Here is a 19728-nt window from a genome sequence, read left to right as displayed (position 1 = left end):
GGTAATTCCATATGATATTATCTGACACATATATTAACAATTTTAATTCTTACACCTTGATGTAATCAATATTTTATTGATTATTTCGTATTATATAATATAAGGAAATAAAAACTGAATAGATTAAACTCAATATTTCAATAAAATATAGTTACAGCAACTAGTTCACTTTATAGTACTCCTTGATGCGACCCTGTACTTCTATATCCCATCAGTCAAGCTTTGTCCTTATTGACCAATTAGATAAAAAATCTGGTTGTCATGGAAACTTTACTAAAAAATCGCGCGAAAACTACAACTTCAGCCATCTAACAACAAAAAAATGACCAGTCAGAAGAAGAACGCGTAAATGAAAATATACAAAGATTTCGTAACAGAATATATTTTTTTAAGAAATAATACTGCAGTGTAAAATCAAGAAGCATTTGTCATTATTAAATCCATAGGATTTTTCGTACCATCTATATCGGAATGTATCAAATAATAGTGTTTAGTTCTATGGTTTATTTGCCTCTAATTTCGAGTGTAAACAAATTCTGTTGAAAAACTCTGCTTATTTTAATTAATATGGCGACCAGCATCGAAATATCAGTTCTAAAACCAGTGTCTGTTGGCGAATTTTACTAAATCAAATTGTACCGCAGCCGAACACTTCACATTCAAATAATTTCTCGTTCAAAAGGGATTGCAGGTATTTATTGTTCATAATATAATTTATTCCTTTCAAACCATATGTATTTGTAGAAAGCTTAGGTTTTATAAATTCTGTTTACGATACAGCACTGATTTATTGGTAAATAACAGCGGTATTTTTCTAAGTTTGTTTTGTTCAATCTCGCTTTTTTTTCTTTTTGAGACCTTGGATAAACGTTTACACTGGAAAATACTAATGGAAACTTTCCGGAAAGAGGATTTTAGGAGATTTTTCAGCTTAACTTATTGCACATATGTAGCTAGCGTCCTTTTTAAAGTGATTGTTAATTTTTTTAAATACGCTGTATAATATTGCTACTACACGGATAGCATTCAGAATCACTAGATATTTATTCTGCTCAGGGAAGTAGAGAAAAAGGTTTTATTAATATGTTGAGAGAGAAAGAAATGAGGAATAAAATTTCGTTTTCGAGATATTGATACTTGAATGAAGATTTTATTGCTTTATATTTCAACCGAATCTTGTAATTCAACAAACGAAAAGTTTTTTATTTAATTCACAGGAATAGTTCAATAATTAAATGTAGAAATATACTGTATCGAGCCTATTATGCAAGAAGTATGCCTCGGTGAGGTTATGTTAAGTTTTTTCGACTTCAAGTATCGATATATCGAAAACGAAGCGAGATACCGAAAAATTTTATTTTTCATTTTCGACTTATTTTGGGTCGATTATACCAACTATTGTATCAAAATTTTTCAATTCGATAAATTTCTTCGTAATATCGATTATTCAGCTTTCAATGAAACTTTTAACCCCCAAAACAAATTTAGTTTAATGAATATTTCCAGAACCATTAAATTAAAAGCTTCAAATGTCAGTTTATAAAATTAAGGAGCAAATTCTTCACGTAGTTTTACTGCCGCTGGTTTTTAGGTTACCTCACATTCTTTTGTAATTATTTTACTTTCATTCCCCCAAATTCCAACGCGTTATTTTGTTAATGTCAAGCTAAAAGCATAAATATGTTTTTTTTTAACTTCTAAACCTTCAGTTAAAAAGATTTTCGTTTTTATCTTTGCTATCCACATGTGTTTATAAATCAATAATATATGTACGACTAGGAAACTTCGTGATAACTGTACGAAAAGAAAAAACCACCTGTTTCTTTATCGTTTCACATTAAGCTTCGCAGTATTGCTTGACTTTTCGATGAATAAATCAGATTATAAGTTAAGACTCAGTTTCCAAGTTACCCTACAAGAAACTTTGATCTGGTAGTTAATGTGAGTTCAAACAAGTTCATTGTAAAACAAATCTACTAGATAAAACCGCGTAGGATAAACGGCTTAGAAAGTTTTATTGGAAGTATTAGATGATATCTTAAAGAATTAGTCAAATAATGAAGTTTTTGAATATGCTTAACTCTATTATACGAGGGAGCTCGTATAATATAACGACCACTTATTATCTAAATCATAATTTCGTTTTACTCATATGAAATTCACTCGGAAACGCCCGCAGCTTTGTCCAAGCACAAATATAGTTTCGAGAAGTTGGTAGTTGTTGAAGTTTCTGTTTATTATGGACGCGAAAAACGATTATACAGCTGCAAGGGACGTCGACACCCTTAGGGACCGAAACTTTCTTTATGAAACACTGTATTACCTACCAAATTGGAATAAACAGTAAAAATATCAGATCCAGATTAACTTTAATGAACCATTAAACCAGCATTAAGCTGTAGACGATGTAAATCAGTGTGAAGGTCGATAACAGCCAGGCAGTGTAAACGAACGGTGAAAAATCATGACGCGCATGCGTTGTGCTACGAAAAATGACAGTTGTAAATATAGAATATGGTATTTAATATCAAATAAATATTTAAATAAACTTTTCGACAAATAAATATTTTTAAAATAGTAAATCAATTAAAAAAATGTCGTACTTCATTAAAAATACGAGGTTCGTCCCAAAAGTATCTCTCTAGCGGCTACCGGTCGTGGCTCCATCTATATTTATTCTAAGAAAATTCGATTACGTAGCACAACGCATGGGCGTCGTGCTTTTTTATCTATAGATAATCGTGCAGTGTAAAATAGTCAATTTTATGTATTCTCTTCCACTGCATTTTATCTTGTGGAAATTACATATTTAACCAAAGCAAATAAAGGGCTGAGATCTGCATTATTATGATTAATATAATTGACTGAGTAATGCGATGAATACGTTAGTAGAATTAATAGAAACCCATTGAAATTTTTCACCCTTTCCGAGTAAGATCCTTTTCGGTGTTGTCGTAAGCCGAGAAACGATGTGGAGCTTAATAAAGATTATACACAGCTCTAAAATCGACAACGCAAAATATTTCGGAATGAGAAAAACGATTCTTGAAACTGGTGACTAATTTGTCGGCAAATAGTAGATTCAAATTACCGGTGATTCTACTGAATTTGGTAAATGTGATAAATAATTTCATATTTTTTATCAAATTCACCGGTTAGTTTATAAAATCTTCAAATTTACAAAACTCCGATTGCGAAACTGCTTGGCACGTGACGACCACGTGATTTCAAAGGTACCCTCTCTTAAAAAATTAAACACGTTTTAATGATAATAATTTCCCGTTTTGGGAATAACTATTCTAATATTTTTTGCTGTTATATGTATATAATTGATTGTATCGTCTGCTCTTAAAAACAGTACGCCACTGGCCAGTGTTGGCTGGACTCTTCCACAATCGAGACCATCGGCTCCCGTTGACAGTGAACGGTGACGGATGACAGATGTGAAATTATCTTATTAGTTTAATGTTCAACTGTATAAATGATAATTTATTACTTTCCTATTATTATTTTATTGATACCGTTAGCAAAGTTAGATGAAACGAAATATTTTCGAGTGGTAAACTCCCTACATCCATTTGGCGAGTGGAAGCGCGAGAAAAACGATTTTAAGCACGATTCGATTCTTTCGCTGATAAGGTTGTACTTTGACCGATATTCAAGTGAGCTACAATTTCTTTTTAATGCGTTAACTTTAGAGATCTGGAAAGCTTTTATTACGTACTATCTCTCAAAACTAAAAGAAATATTAATTAATATGCTCCAATATTTTATACGATCAATTTCCATTGCTGTGTTTATGAAAGTCAGTGAGATGAGTAAATATTGTTTAAAATATATTCCTTGTTATAATATCCAATATCATTTTGTTAGTACGCCTCTGTTAAATCATTCAATATATAAATAATGAAGAAATGTTTATTTTCAGTTATAATATAAGTTACGACAAACATTTAATTTTGCGCCCGAATAATTATTACGTTACATCATTATATTTTTGTACGATATCTATTAAAATTATAATTGAATTTTTGTTTGTTTATATCGTTTTACTTTTCTGATATAATGTTGTATATATAAATGTCGTAAAAATGTGTCATAATTTTTATATGGGTAAATTAACACGATGTCGTAATATTTATAGGTTAGGTTTTTAAATACAGTTTAGACTTTCCTACAAAAAAAAGGCAGCGAACCGCTTTGTTCGTTGCTAGGCAACGTGTCCATTATGTACTTGCTCAGTGGCGTATCATCAAACAGTTTGATTATGTAAATAGGGAATAAAAGATAATTTTTTGATAACTTACCATTTAGCCACTGATCTCTAGTTTGTTGTATACAAGGTGGTGTAAATAAAATATTCATCGCGATTTTTTTGTTTTACACCTGTAACGAGATAAATTTTATTAGTTATGAGTTATGTTTTGGTAATAAACGTAGTAAAATTTATTATTGAGGAAAATATTATGCAGGAAATGGAGGGAAAGTGAAAATTTGAGGAAAAAAAATGAAGCTTTTAGTACTAAGTTAAATTTTGAAATTATATTTTTTTTGGGCCTAAGAAATTCAACTCCCCATTCATTAATTTCCTCGAAATCCGTCTCAATTTTCAGAGAAACTTAATGACGAAAAGTGAAAAGTGAAGCAGTGGCAAATCGACTTTAATTAATATAAAAAAAAATTCTATTATTAATAAAGTAGGTTCAACAAACGACTAAAAGAGGATTTTGAACTTGACTAATCCTGGATCGCGTTTATTCAACTACCCTTCATTAATCTGAAGGATTTCAGTGGAATCTTTCTAGTTCTATGAATGATCGGACCTTTATCAAATCTCAATTTGAATTATGATATCTGAACAAGGGCGTCGTTGAAAATTTTTTCGACGGTTAACAGTAGCCGATAAAGTTTTTTTTAAACGGCTTTTCCAATCAGTAAGAAGGAAGATTTTTTCCATTCCAGATAAAATTTGATTCTATATCCAATTGGTTGTAAGTTAGTACCATACAGAACCAATTTTTTATTGTTGGATCATCAGGAACGTTCAATATGAGTCGAATTGGCGTGGCGTGGCGTGTCGCGAAGAAATTCGTTAATAAAATTCAGTTTTTATGTTCAATACAGTATAAAATTCTTCATAAATAGTCATTGTGAATGAATTATCGATACGTTAAAAGCGTTTTTTTTTGTTTTCATACAAAAGGACTCGTTCGAATTCAATGAAATTCTCGCTTTTTTTATTTCTTTGATAAACGAGAATGAATTTCAATTACGAGATTGTCGATAAGACATGCTATTACAAGTATAAATAATTTGTGAACCGAAACGTAGTTTCAACTTCCGCATGAAATATTCAAAAGAAAATTGGAGGCGACTAGAATTTTTTTGTTATTTAAATTATCGTGGAAATGGGGTTGTATTCTGTCATATTACACAGTAAAATCTTAAATAATTATTTACGTGGCTATGAAAAGGAAAACTACGTTTTAGGAATGAAGATTTTAGGGCTAAAGGACTGTTGTATAAGTAACTGACTATTTTCTTTAATATAATCAACGTATTTTGTCATTTTTTCAACTTTGAATCGCGCTAAATCATATTGCAAAGCTAGGCAAGAATTGCCGTGATATTTTAGGTTAAAAAAGGTCGAGAAGAAGAAAAATATCGCACGAATTTTGTACTTAAAGACCGTAGATTTAGTAAACAGAATGACAACTGACAAGCCGTCAATCCCCAAATTAATCGTGAAGAAATTTTGATACAAAAACTCGAAATAAAGAAATTACCGACTCCACAACAGTAAATATTATGAATTCGGACGTTCTGGTGTGTGGTAATTGTGAAAATAATGAAAATATATGATTGAATTTTGCATATCCAGAAATAACGTTGTTAGATTGTGCGATAGAGATAGAAAGGAAGGTTCCTTAATGCTGATCAAAAGTTCTATATCAATTTTTTTATCGTTATAACATTGTAAACGTAATTTGGGTACATTATAATGATAATAATCTTCAAATTGTACATGGAAACTTGTTTATAACATCTCTGTGTATATGTCGAGGAATATCCTGTTTTTTTTTTTCATTACAGATAAGTTTTTATATTAAAAATATAATAAAAGGGCCCGAGGTGTTTAATCATCGCGAATAATGGGCTAAGAAACGATATGAAAAAATATTTTATTCGCGAAGTAGCTAGTTTATGACAAAATCTTGATGCTTAATGAAATATTTTTTTATATAAGAATATATTGTCTCTAGAGAAAGTATTTTTCTCAAAACTGTTTATATTTTAACGAATTTAATCCCTATAACAAAATAAAATCAACTTAGATGGTATTATTAAAACGATGATGACTGATTAACTCATTTTTCAAAAAAAAATTATTGATTGGATAGTTCGAGATCTCCTAGACAGGACAGGACTAAATATGAAAAAATAAAAATTGGAATCAAGTATTTTTTATATCAGGATATATTGTAGATATGATTTTATTGAAAATGTATTTTCCTTCAATTCCATATAGGATAATAGTCCAGTCGTTTTATGCAGATTTAGTCAAGGATTTTCGAAAATTGAGATACCCAACTGTAAAGTCAAAAAAATCGATTTTTTAAAACTTTTTTTACAAATAACTCGTTTCCTATGGGTTTTACGCTATTTATGCTTCGTATCAATATTGTAGAGCATCAAATTCTCTACAACTTTCGTTTGAAAAATTTTTTCATACGGTGAATCGTTTCTGAGATAGAGGGCGGTTAAAATTCCGTTTCAAATCAAAATAGTTGTCCCGATCGAAATAGCGTACTATAAAGTTTATAAATTATTGCAGATACCCAGCTATAAATTCGTTTAAACTTGTTCATTTGACATGTTAAAACTCATCTCAAAACTCACGAATAATTCGATGTAGCAACTTTAAAAATCGAGGGTCAAAATCGATTTTTTAAACTTTTTTTACAAATAACTCGTTTCCTATGAGTTTTACGCTATTTGTACTCATTATCAATATTGTAGAGCGTTAAATTCTCTACAACTTTCGTTTGAAAAATTTTTTCATACGGTGAATCGTTTCTGATATAGAGGGCGGTTAAAATTCCGTTTCAAATCAAAATAGTAGTCCCGATCAAAATAATGTCTTACAAAGTTTATAAATTATTGCAGATACCCAGCTATAAATTCGTTTAAACTTGTTCATTTGACATGTTAAAACTCATCTCAAAACTCACGAATAATTTGATGTAGCAACTTTAAAAATCGAGGGTCAAAAGTCAAAAAAGTCGATTTTTTAAAATTTTTTTACAAATAACTCGTTTCCTATGGGTTTTACGCTATTTGTACTCATTATCAATATTGTAGAGCGTTAAATTCTCTACAACTTTCGTTTGAAAAATTTTTTCATACGGTGAATCGTTTCTGAGATAGAGGGCGGTTAAAATTCCGTTTCAAATCAAAATAGTTGTCCCGATCAAAATAATGTCTTACAAAGTTTATAAATTATTGCAGATACCCAGCTATAAATTCGTTTAAACTTGTTCATTTGACATGTTAAAACTCATCTCAAAACTCACGAATAATTTGATGTAGCAACTTTAAAAATCGAGGGTCAAAAGTCAAAAAAGTCGATTTTTTAAAATTTTTTTACAAATAACTCGTTTCCTATGAGTTTTACGCTATTTGTACTCATTATCAATATTGTAGAGCGTTAAATTCTCTACAACTTTCGTTTTAAAAATTTTTTCATACGGTGAATCGTTTCTGAGATAGAGGGCGGTTAAAATTCCGTTTCAAATCAAAATAGTTGTCCCGATCGAAATAGCGTACTATAAAGTTTATAAATTATTGCAGATACCCAGCTATAAATTCGTTTAAACTTGTTCATTTGACATGTTAAAACTCATCTCAAAACTCACGAATAATTCGATGTAGCAACTTTAAAAATCGAGGGTCAAAATCGATTTTTTAAACTTTTTTTACAAATAACTCGTTTCCTATGAGTTTTACGCTATTTGTACTCATTATCAATATTGTAGAGCGTTAAATTCTCTACAACTTTCGTTTGAAAAATTTTTTCATACGGTGAATCGTTTCTGAGATAGAGGGCGGTTAAAATTCCGTTTCAAATCAAAATAGTTGTCCCGATCGAAATAGCGTACTATAAAGTTTATAAATTATTGCAGATACCCAGCTATAAATTCGTTTAAACTTGTTCATTTGACATGTTAAAACTCTTCTCAAAACTCACGAATAATTCGATGTGAGCAACTTTAAAAATCGAGGGTCAAATGTCAAAAAAGTCAATTTTTCGTACTTTTATTGCAAATAACTCGTTTCCTATCGGTTTTACGCTATTTATGTTTATTATCAAAATTGTAGATCATTAAATTCTCTAAAACTTTTGTTTGAAAAATTTTTTCATACGGTGATTCGTTTCTGAGATAGAGGGCTATAAATAGAAAGGCCCGAATGCCAGAAATAAATTACAAGTTCATTACTGAAAAAAATATTTAATTATAGTGTAATTGTTAATAAAAAATGAAAATTATTTATAATTATATATTTAATAATAATTTATAAACTGTATAAGAGATTAATTTGATCGGGATTACCAGTTGATTTTAAACGAGTTTTTAACGCCCTCTATCTCAGAAACGATTCGTCGTATAAAAAAATTTTTCAAACAAAAGTTGTAGTGATTTTAATGATCTACAATTTTGATAAGAAACATAAATAGCGTAAAACCCATAGGAAACGAGTTATTTGTAAAAAAAGTTTAAAAAATCGATTTTTTTGATTTTTGACCCTCGATTTTTATAGTTGCTGACATCGAATTATATGTGAGTTTTGAGAGGAATTTTAGCATGTCAAATGAACAAATTTAAACGACTTTATAGCTGCGTATCTCGATCTTCCGAAATTCTCTACTAAATCTATCTAAAATGACTGGACTATAAAAAATTCGATATGTTTAACAAATCCATATGTATGCACATACAAATCCTATCGAATGAAACGATTCATCCGGAATCGGTGTTTTCTATTCAAAAAGGAAAACGGCTTTCAGATACACTCGTAGAAATAATTCGATTAAGTCATAAACATTCACAATTTATAATAAAAAAATATGTAAAAAACTTTGTACAAATCTTTTTGCAAAATCTTGACGAAAGTATTTAATTCAATATTAACGAAAATTACGATACACAGTTTTAATCATCAAATTCGAAGTTTCGATTATGATGTACCCGACAACTAGTTGAAATAAACATATTACGAGGGTGGTTCAAATATAAACCCGAATTTTATTTATTATATTATCAAGTAACCATTTGCAATAAGATTTTAAATTTCTTTCGAAGCTCTGTCCTACAAATGCCTATTTCAGTAGGTCGAATAAATAATAGTCGCATGGTAACAAATCAGGTATATAAGGAGGTTGTTTTTAACCCAATTCGTCGAACGTTTCCACGGAAAATATTTCTTTTCGGATTAAATTTGAGAAAATACCCGAAGGATTAATTAGATTTTGTTTTTTTAAATAGTTAATCCTTTCTAGATGCAGTATTCTAAGTAACAATGGACGTAGAGCGAACTAACTGTCGTTTCTAATTTCAAATTAAATCTTTAGAGACTTAGAGAACTTAACAAGAACAAAAAGATCTGCTTTACCCTTCGGCCCTTTCGCCAGCGACGTCCTTTCATTAGAAACTCGGTTTCTAACAAAGAGTTTATCAGAAAACATTCATTCGAGACTTGGATGTTGGGAAATAGAAGAAATAATCAATTTTATTGTGGAAATTTAATTAGAAGGTTAAAATAAAAGTTATACAGATTAGAAAATTAGAAAATATCCCCGAATAAACCAACTGAGTTATCGAAAAAACAGTTATGTCGAAGATACGGCCCGCGGGCCGCTTCTGGCCCGTATTATAAGGCCCGCGATCGCAATGTGTCGCAGAAAGAAGGTATAGGGTGTTTTAAATCAAAATCAAAAATTTGCCATAAATCAAGAACGCCTTTAAATTTTTTTCCCAAATTTCGTGACCAATAACCTCCTCAATAAAATAATATTTTGAAATAAACAAACTTTGGAAAAATTTAACCAGCGGCGCTCTATCATGTTTGTAATTTTTATCCCCCTATTTTCGACGCCACTGGAGTAAATTCTTTTTCTAACTTTGTTTTAAATTGCCTTATTATTTATAATAACTTTTTATGAAGCTAAAATAAACTGTCTTTTAGAAATTTGTCTCTAAACGAAATTCTGAGCTAATTAAATACAACTCGATATTTCTAAATTATAATCTAGTAGGCGTGTCTCATATTTTTGACGTTTGTGACGTTTTGTGTATTTGACACTATCCTGGTAGATTAAATCGTGGAATTTTAAATGAGTTTTTACGTTAATTTTGCTGTTATAAAATGAATTTTTTTATTTGAAGATTTACGGGGTAACTCTAAAAAATTTTTAGTTAATTTATACCAACAAAAATTTCGCAATCGTCGAAATCGAACCCAGAGATTTTCAGGTCCGTATGGAATTTACAAAATTATCGGGTTGGACCCAATTGTTAGCCTTCAAGATCACCCGACTTAAATCCTATCGATTTTTTTATACGATTTCCTTACTGTATGAAACGATCACAAGATCTAATAACTAGAATTCGAACTGGTGAAGAAATTGTTTAATTCCATCGAGATTTATTCTCGTAGACACTTTTTTCAATGAAATTAAGTTTAAACACCCTGTATATGTGAGGGTAATGCTCGCGTGGGATTAGGTACGAAACGGTTTTTAATAGAAACTTAACTCAAATGAAAATTATAATCAAATTTAAATTACAACACTTCTGAAAGTATAAATATTTTTTTAACTTACTGAATTTTCTCATCGATGTACATACACCACGTGTATATGACGAAGCATCACGATATTGATTCTTATCAAGACTAAATATCTCCAACTATTTCATCGTTACTAACTTTATATCAATTTTTATTATCAATAATTTTCTATATAATATACGCTTAGTTCGAAATTTCGTCTTCAAATTTGAAACATTTCTGTGTAGTGTGGTTATTAATATTTTTCAAGCAACTATCGCCATCTCTAGATCAGACAAGGTACTTATTTTTTGCGAGATCAGAGTCGGGGACAAGTTTTTTAGCGAACAGACTGCGGTAGACAAACCGGTTTTGTTAAAGATGATTTATTGAATTCTGAATCTTTAAAAGAAACTCGATGTTGAATTTAAATTGAATATACATATAATTAAACGGTTTCTTGTGATTTTTATATTATTAATACTATATGGTGGCTGCTTATGACGTCATATCAAAATAACCTAACGAATAATTCGATGACAGGTTTATAACTGTCAATGAAATGAAACAAGATGGAATCCCATTCGGGATGAATTCACTGTTCTGTGCTAACAATAACGATTTGTATGATAATTTAGTGAAAATTATCATATTTAATGAATTGTGTGTGGATTTCGCCACGTTCCAAAGAACATCATTCAATTTCGGGGGATATACCGTGTAACCGTGTTCGGGTTTGTTTCTTCGCTTTAATATGCAATTAATAATTTTCTCCAACTTTAATGGAGTTAACTTTAGCGAAACAAAATATTTCCTCTTTTCGAAAGATTTCCCTAAATTAATTATTCTCAAAAGAGAAATAGCTTATAATTCGGAAGGTCCACAAAAGATATAAATGTTTGTCTAGGATAATAAATTTACAGTTCTAGTCTGGTAATTTGATATCTAATATCCATTAGGAACGAAAATTTTCTTAATTATTTTAATAGATAATTATTCTGACATTTCGAAAGATGAAATATTTATTCGAGAAACAGTTGACGTATTTTAGACACTTCCTTGTTCGACAATTGTTCGAAAAAGTTGGGTTTTAATCCTAGTCCAAAGAGGAATAAGCAAATGCATGAAAATGTCTATACAGGATGTCCCACGACTAGTTAAAACTACCTGTATATGGCAAAATATTTATAGTAGAATCATGAAAATTTCTGAGTTTGGGTTTTCGGATACGATCTTTTTAACTAAAATATTTTCAAAGATGGCCGACTTCCGGTTCTACCGGAAGTCGGCAGTAACTTTGTTATTTTACATAAAACACCCTGTATATTAATACATTTTTAAAATCTACGTCAAATTTTAGTATACTTTTGTCTAGAAAAATTTTTCGAAAAATGCATACTTTTTGAGTTATTAATTTTTTTGTAAAAAATTTCATCCTTATAAATTATTTTTTTACTAGGATATTCTTAAACATACGAAAATGGTTTCTATTCGGTTGCTTTTAGCAAGGTCAGACGTATTTGAATCTATTTTGAAAAATTTTTTATTTTATACGGGGTGTGTATAAAAAGTGTTCAAAATTTAACTTCATAAATATCAAATTTCTTTCATTTTTTCAAATAGAACCACCCGGTTTTTTCTATTTTAATGCATTCAAGGGTAAGAAATGAGGCAAATATTTCACCTCTGAATGAGTTAAAATGGAAAAAATCGGGTGGTTCTATTTAAAAAAAATGAAAGAAATTTGATATTTATGAAGTTAAATTTTGAACACTTTTTATACAAACCCTGTATAAAATGAAACATTTTTTAATATAGATTCAAATATGTCTGACCTTGTTAAAAGCAACAGAATAGAAACCATTTTTATATCTTTAAGGGTAACATCATAAAAAAATAATTTATAGGGGTCAAATTTTTCTACAAAAAAATTAATAACTCAAAAACTATGCATTTTTCGAAAAAAGTTTTTAGACAAAAGTATACTAAAATTTGACGTAGATTTTAAAAATGTATTAATATACAGGGTGTTCTATTTAAAATAACAAAGTTACAGTCGACTTCCGGTAGAACCGGAAGTCGGCCATCTTTGAAAATATTTTAGTTACAAAGATCGTATCCGAAAACCCAAAAGTACGAATTTTGAAGATTTTTCTATAGTTATTTTGCCATATACAGATAGTTTTAACTCGTCGTGGGATACCCTTTATAGTCCAGTGAATAACGGTAAAAATTTGATATTACCTCAAAAACCATGATTAGTGTGAAATTTTGAACTTATTTACCCTTCATTTCAAAATCTACCCTATTCCGATATGTGCAAATTATTATAAGGGATGAAAATTTTCGAAATTCGATAAAATAAATGTTAAAGCATGTAGAAAGTTAAAAAAAAGTTGTAGGATTAAAATAAAGACCGCGTGATGTTTTAGGATACTATTCATGTTTTTCAACCCTTAATCATTGTATTTCAACCCTAATTATATCCTTGTTTATGTAGAAAGTCTCTTTTTACCAAAGCAGATGTTGCCAGTACCATACTGGGTTTTTTCACCACGTGTATATACACGTACGTTCTTAATTTTTCAAAAAAATTTATAATTTATAAACTAAAAAGGTTTAGAATACACTGAAACTTATTTTTAAAAAAGAAATGTTTTCTAAAATCGTACCAGGTAAACTGTACTATGAAATGTTATATCTCGGTTAATACTGAAGATAAGAAAAAAATGAAAACAACAATGTTTTTATAAAAGATAAACCTAACTTTTTGTTCTCTAGAAGTTTTAACGTATCTCTTATATTTTTTGAGTTATTTTTAATGGAAGACAATTTTTTTATACACTTGAAAAATGCTTTTTCAATTATAACCATTAATTTTTTCTATAATCAAGTTTTTTAAATCATTTAAACTTCTTGATCCTATTGTAAATATTCAATTAAAGTGATTTACAAATTTTTAACATTTTATTTCGATTAGGGCGGCAATATCAAGGGTAGAAACTAAAATTTTTTAATGAAATGCAATAGTTTCAATCTTATTTTCGTCATAACTTCCTTATTTTACGTATTAGAAAGTCTTATAAAGTCTCATTCGCATGGTTTTTTGAAGATCTTTGAAAAATATTTCATACATTTTTTCGTTAAATTGACCGTTTTCCCCTTATTCGATTTTCAATTATTCAAAATCATCGATTCGCTAAATAAATTTCACCTTCGGTTTGTTTTACGTATATAACAAAAAAAAAACATATTTTTTTCAAACTATATTCAACCTCCCCACGATAAAATCTATTTATTTGTGAAAATCGACGTTTTTTTTGTACCAAAAACGGAAATTTCCATCACGAATAAGTTGTCAGATAAAAATCGTTATTCACTGGACTAAAACGATACGATATATATATAGGAACCGTTGATGATTCAAACAAGAAATTTCTTTATATACTTTGTCTTCGTTTCGAACGTAGAATTTGATGCAAAAATTTCATTGGAAGCGGCGTTTGAATAAAATCAACTAAGCGAGAAATATGAAAATACGACTTTAACTCAAAGTAAATACAAAATTGAAATTCTCATATTCAAATTTCCTAAAATTAAAATTAATCGCGATAAAAAAGAGACTAGAATATATCAAAAGCTAGTTTCCACTTAACAATTCATTATACGAGGGGTGTAAATTCGATTAGAAGTAACCCTTTCTGATTATAACCTATATATCTCTTTGGTGAGTTCAAGGATATTATTTAAGCGGTTCACTATTGATTTGCGCACGTTTTGAATAGATTCCTCCCCGTAAACCTCCGAAGAATCTCAGGTGGACGAGCGGGCGATATGCGAAAGGTTTTAACGCCGTAATTTTGGTACAACCCTCGTATTTGATTGTACATAACTGCTGTTATTATGAATTCAGATCTCGTGACACGAATAGAATGATTTAAATTCATAGTAAATATTTATATTTATATAGAAATAATGTAATAAGGACAATGCATGACCTCGAATTGCGGGTATTTTTTTTTTAAACATCCTGTAGATAAAATTAGTCGGGGATACGTAGAATCGTGAGATCTGGCATCCCTGTCACTAATTAGTTAATATAAAAAATACGTTTTTAGTTCTATCGATGTCTACTATGTTTTTTTTTTCTCTTTGATAATGTGTAGTATACAGGATGTCCCACGACGAGTTATAACTAACTGTATACGGCAAAATACTTATAGAAAAATCATGAAAATTTCTACGTTTGGGTTTTCGAATACGATCTTTTTAACTAAAATATTCTCAAAGATGGCCGACTTCCGGTTCTACCGGAAGTTGATTGTAACTTTGTTATTTTAAATAGAACACCTTGTATATTAATACATTTTTGAAATCTACGTAAAATTTTAGTATACTTTTGTCTAAAAACTTTTTTCGAAAAACGCATACTTTTTGAGTTATTAATTTTTTTGTAGAAAAATTTGACCCCTATAAATTATTTTTTTACGGGGATACCCTTAAAGATATGAAAATTTTTTCTATTCGATTGCTTCAAGCAAAGTCGGACGTATTTGAATCTACTTTGAAATTTTTTTTATTTTATACGGGGTGTGTATAAAAAGTGTTCAAAGTTTAACTTCGTAAATATCAAATTTTTTCAAATAGAACCACCCGGTTTTTTCTATTTTAATGCATTCAGGGGTAAAAAATAGGGCAAATTCATTTTCCTATACCTAAACTATACCGTTACTATTTGAAAAAATTAAAAAAAGAAAAAATCATTCCACGCAGTATTAGTCAAACAGAACGTATCACACATATTTTATGTTTTCACAGCTCTGGAATGTTAGTCTAGTCGTTTTTTTCTACTTATCTTTATTTGTTTTACATCTATTTATACCAAGTGCAACTAATTTTATAACCAGAGCCGCGTGATTAAAAATTTTCTATACATTATTCGTTCTTGTCAAATCTCCTGCCAAATTTTAGAAATCGACAATTTGCTTATAGTCCAGGAGCTAATGACATTTTCGAATGATAATTCTTAACGGAAAACTCGGTGGATCTCCACAAATAAACGACCTCGGAGTCCTGCAAACTTAAATTATTTGAAAAATCTTGAAAATACATTAAAATATAGCGAAATTTTGATTACTGAGTATCTCCGGTTGTTTTGTATATCACATTCGAGAAACCTCGATTTCCTGGAAATCGCCAATTTGCCGTGAACAAACAAAAAGACTTTTGAAAGATCACCATGTAATTTCGTCGATTTTTCCATCAAAATTATTGGAAAAAATCGATAAAAAGCTTGAAATAATTATAAATTCTTCACTCGGTCATAGAAAACATCCTTTAGCCCAATTTTAAGAAAGGAAAACTGGATTATTTGACTTTGAAGGATCACCATATAGTTTCGGAACCGCTGAAATTCATTTTTCCATTAAAATTATTGGAAAAAATCGATAAAAACCTTGAAATAATCATAAATTCTCCACTCAGACATAGAAAACATCCTTTAGCCCAATTTTAAGAAAGGAAAACTGGATTATTTGACTTTGAAGGATCACCATATAGTTTCGGAACCGCTGAAATTCATTTTTCCATTAAAATTATTGGAAAAAATCGATAAAAACCTTGAAATAATCATAAATTCTCCACTCAGACATAGAAAACATCCTTTAGCCCAATTTTAAGAAAGGAAAACTGGATTATTTGACTTTGAAGGATCACCATATAGTTTCGGAACCGCTGAAATTCATTTTTCCATTAAAATTATTGGAAAAAATCGATAAAAACCGTGAAATAATCATAAATTCTCCACTCAGACATAGAAAACATCCTTTAGCCCAATTTTAAGAAAGGAAAACTGGATTATTTGACTTTGAAGGATCACCATATAGTTTCGTAACCGCTGAAATTCATTTTTCCATTAAAATTATTGGAAAAAATCGATAAAAACCGTGAAATAATCATAAATTCTCCACTCAGACATAGAAAACATCCTTTAGCCCAATTTTAAGAAAGGAAAACTGGATTATTTGACTTTGAAGGATCACCATATAGTTTCGTAACCGCTGAAATTCATTTTTCCATTAAAATTATTGGAAAAAATCGATAAAAACCGTGAAATAATCATAAATTCTCCACTCAGACATAGAAAACATCCTTTAGCCCAATTTTAAGAAAGGAAAACTGGATTATTTGACTTTGAAGGATCACCATATAGTTTCGTAACCGCTGAAATTCATTTTTCCATTAAAATTATTGGAAAAAATCGATAAAAACCTTGAAATAATCATAAATTCTCCACTCAGACATAGAAAACATCCTTTAGCCCAATTTTAAGAAAGGAAAACTGGATTATTTGACTTTGAAGGATCACTATATAGTTTCGTAACCGCTGAAATTCATTTTTCCATTAAAATTATTGGAAAAAATCGATAAAAACCTTGAAATAATCATAAATTCTCCACTCAGACATAGAAAACATCCTTTAGCCCAATTTTAAGAAAGGAAAACTGGATTATTTGACTTTGAAGGATCACCATATAGTTTCGGAACCGCTGAAATTCATTTTTCCATTAAAATTATTGGAAAAAATCGATAAAAACCTTGAAATAATCATAAATTCTCCACTCAGACATAGAAAACATCCTTTAGCCCAATTTTAAGAAAGGAAAACTGGATTATTTGACTTTGAAGGATCACCATATAGTTTCGGAACCGCTGAAATTCATTTTTCCATTAAAATTATTGGAAAAAATCGATAAAAACCGTGAAATAATCATAAATTCTCCACTCAGACATAGAAAACATCCTTTAGCCCAATTTTAAGAAAGGAAAACTGGATTATTTGACTTTGAAGGATCACCATATAGTTTCGTAACCGCTGAAATTCATTTTTCCATTAAAATTATTGGAAAAAATCGATAAAAACCTTGAAATAATCATAAATTCTCCACTCAGACATAGAAAACATCCTTTAGCCCAATTTTAAGAAAGGAAAACTGGATTATTTGACTTTGAAGGATCACTATATAGTTTCGTAACCGCTGAAATTCATTTTTCCATTAAAATTATTGGAAAAAATCGATAAAAACCTTGAAATAATCATAAATTCTCCACTCAGACATAGAAAACATCCTTTAGCCCAATTTTAAGAAAGGAAAACTGGATTATTTGACTTTGAAGGATCACCATATAGTTTCGTAACCGCTGAAATTCATTTTTCCATTAAAATTATTGGAAAAAATCGATAAAAACCTTGAAATAATCATAAATTCTCCACTCAGACATAGAAAACATCCTTTAGCCCAATTTTAAGAAAGGAAAACTGGATTATTTGACTTTGAAGGATCACCATATAGTTTCGGAACCGCTGAAATTCATTTTTCCATTAAAATTATTGGAAAAAATCGATAAAAACCGTGAAATAATCATAAATTCTCCACTCAGACATAGAAAACATCCTTTAGCCCAATTTTAAGAAAGGAAAACTGGATTATTTGACTTTGAAGGATCACCATATAGTTTCGTAACCGCTGAAATTCATTTTTCCATTAAAATTATTGGAAAAAATCGATAAAAACCTTGAAATAATCATAAATTCTCCACTTAGACATAGAAAACATCCTTTAGCCCAATTTTAAGAAAGGAAAACTGGATTATTTGACTTTGAAGGATCACCATATAGTTTCGGAACCGCTGAAATTCATTTTTCCATTAAAATTATTGGAAAAAATCGATAAAAACCGTGAAATAATCATAAATTCTCCACTCAGACATAGAAAACATCCTTTAGCCCAATTTTAAGAAAGGAAAACTGGATTATTTGACTTTGAAGGATCACCATATAGTTTCGTAACCGCTGAAATTCATTTTTCCATTAAAATTATTGGAAAAAATCGATAAAAACCTTGAAATAATCATAAATTCTCCACTCAGACATAGAAAACATCCTTTAGCCCAATTTTAAGAAAGGAAAACTGGATTATTTGACTTTGAAGGATCACCATATAGTTTCGTAACCGCTGAAATTCATTTTTCCATTAAAATTATTGGAAAAAATAGATAAAAACCTTGAAATAATCATAAATTCTCCACTCAGACATAGAAAACATCCTTTAGCCCAATTTTAAGAAAGGAAAACTGGATTATTTGACTTTGAAGGATCACCATATAGTTTCGTAACCGCTGAAATTCATTTTTCCATTAAAATTATTGGAAAAAATAGATAAAAACCTTGAAATAATCATAAATTCTCCACTCAGACATAGAAAACATCCTTTAGCCCAATTTTAAGAAAGGAAAACTGGATTATTTGACTTTGAAGGATCACCATATAGTTTCGGAACCGCTGAAATTCATTTTTCCATTAAAATTATTGGAAAAAATCGATAAAAACCTTGAAATAATCATAAATTCTCCACTCAGACATAGAAAACATCCTTTAGCCCAATTTTAAGAAAGGAAAACTGGATTATTTGACTTTGAAGGATCACCATATAGTTTCGTAACCGCTGAAATTCATTTTTCCATTAAAATTATTGGAAAAAATAGATAAAAACCTTGAAATAATCATAAATTCTCCACTCAGACATAGAAAACATCCTTTAGCCCAATTTTAAGAAAGGAAAACTGGATTATTTGACTTTGAAGGATCACCATATAGTTTCGGAACCGCTGAAATTCATTTTTCCATTAAAATTATTGGAAAAAATCGATAAAAAGCTTGAAATAATTATAAATTCTTCACTCGGTCATAGAAAACATCCTTTAGCCCAATTTTAAGAAAGGAAAACTGGATTATTTGACTTTGAAGGATCACCATATAGTTTCGGAACCGCTGAAATTCATTTTTCCATTAAAATTATTGGAAAAAATCGATAAAAACCTTGAAATAATCATAAATTCTCC

At 29.6% G+C, this 19728-nt stretch overlaps 2 protein-coding genes across 5 annotated transcripts in view; one reads left to right on the top strand and one right to left on the bottom strand.

Moving 5' to 3' along the window:
* Positions 1-19728, bottom strand: part of LOC130895858 (octopamine receptor) — a 92338-nt gene that overhangs the window by 29014 nt on the left and 43596 nt on the right. The window contains exons 1-2 of one of the 2 annotated variants that reach the window (XM_057803427.1): positions 10883-10936; positions 4308-4386 (exon numbers count right to left, since the gene is read on the bottom strand). The gene's annotated coding sequence lies outside the window, so the exon portion shown is untranslated. Of the gene's footprint in view, positions 1-4307; positions 4387-10882; positions 10937-19728 lie in introns of those variants that run through there. The other variant, XM_057803426.1, reaches the window with a different exon arrangement.
* LOC130895860 (adult-specific cuticular protein ACP-20-like) overlaps positions 664-19728 on the top strand; it is a 100615-nt gene continuing 81550 nt past the window's right edge. Inside the window, exon 1 of one of the 3 annotated variants that reach the window (XM_057803432.1) lies at positions 664-691. The gene's annotated coding sequence lies outside the window, so the exon portion shown is untranslated. Of the gene's footprint in view, positions 692-3497; positions 3663-19728 lie in introns of those variants that run through there. The other 2 variants (XM_057803431.1, XM_057803429.1) reach the window with 2 other exon arrangements.

The sequence above is a fragment of the Diorhabda carinulata genome, chromosome 6 (genome assembly GCF_026250575.1).
Source record: "Diorhabda carinulata isolate Delta chromosome 6, icDioCari1.1, whole genome shotgun sequence".
In the NCBI taxonomy this organism is placed as follows: domain Eukaryota; kingdom Metazoa; phylum Arthropoda; class Insecta; order Coleoptera; family Chrysomelidae; genus Diorhabda; species Diorhabda carinulata.
Note: the sequence above shows the minus strand (reverse complement) of the source record. Positions and strands in the feature narration are given on the sequence as shown.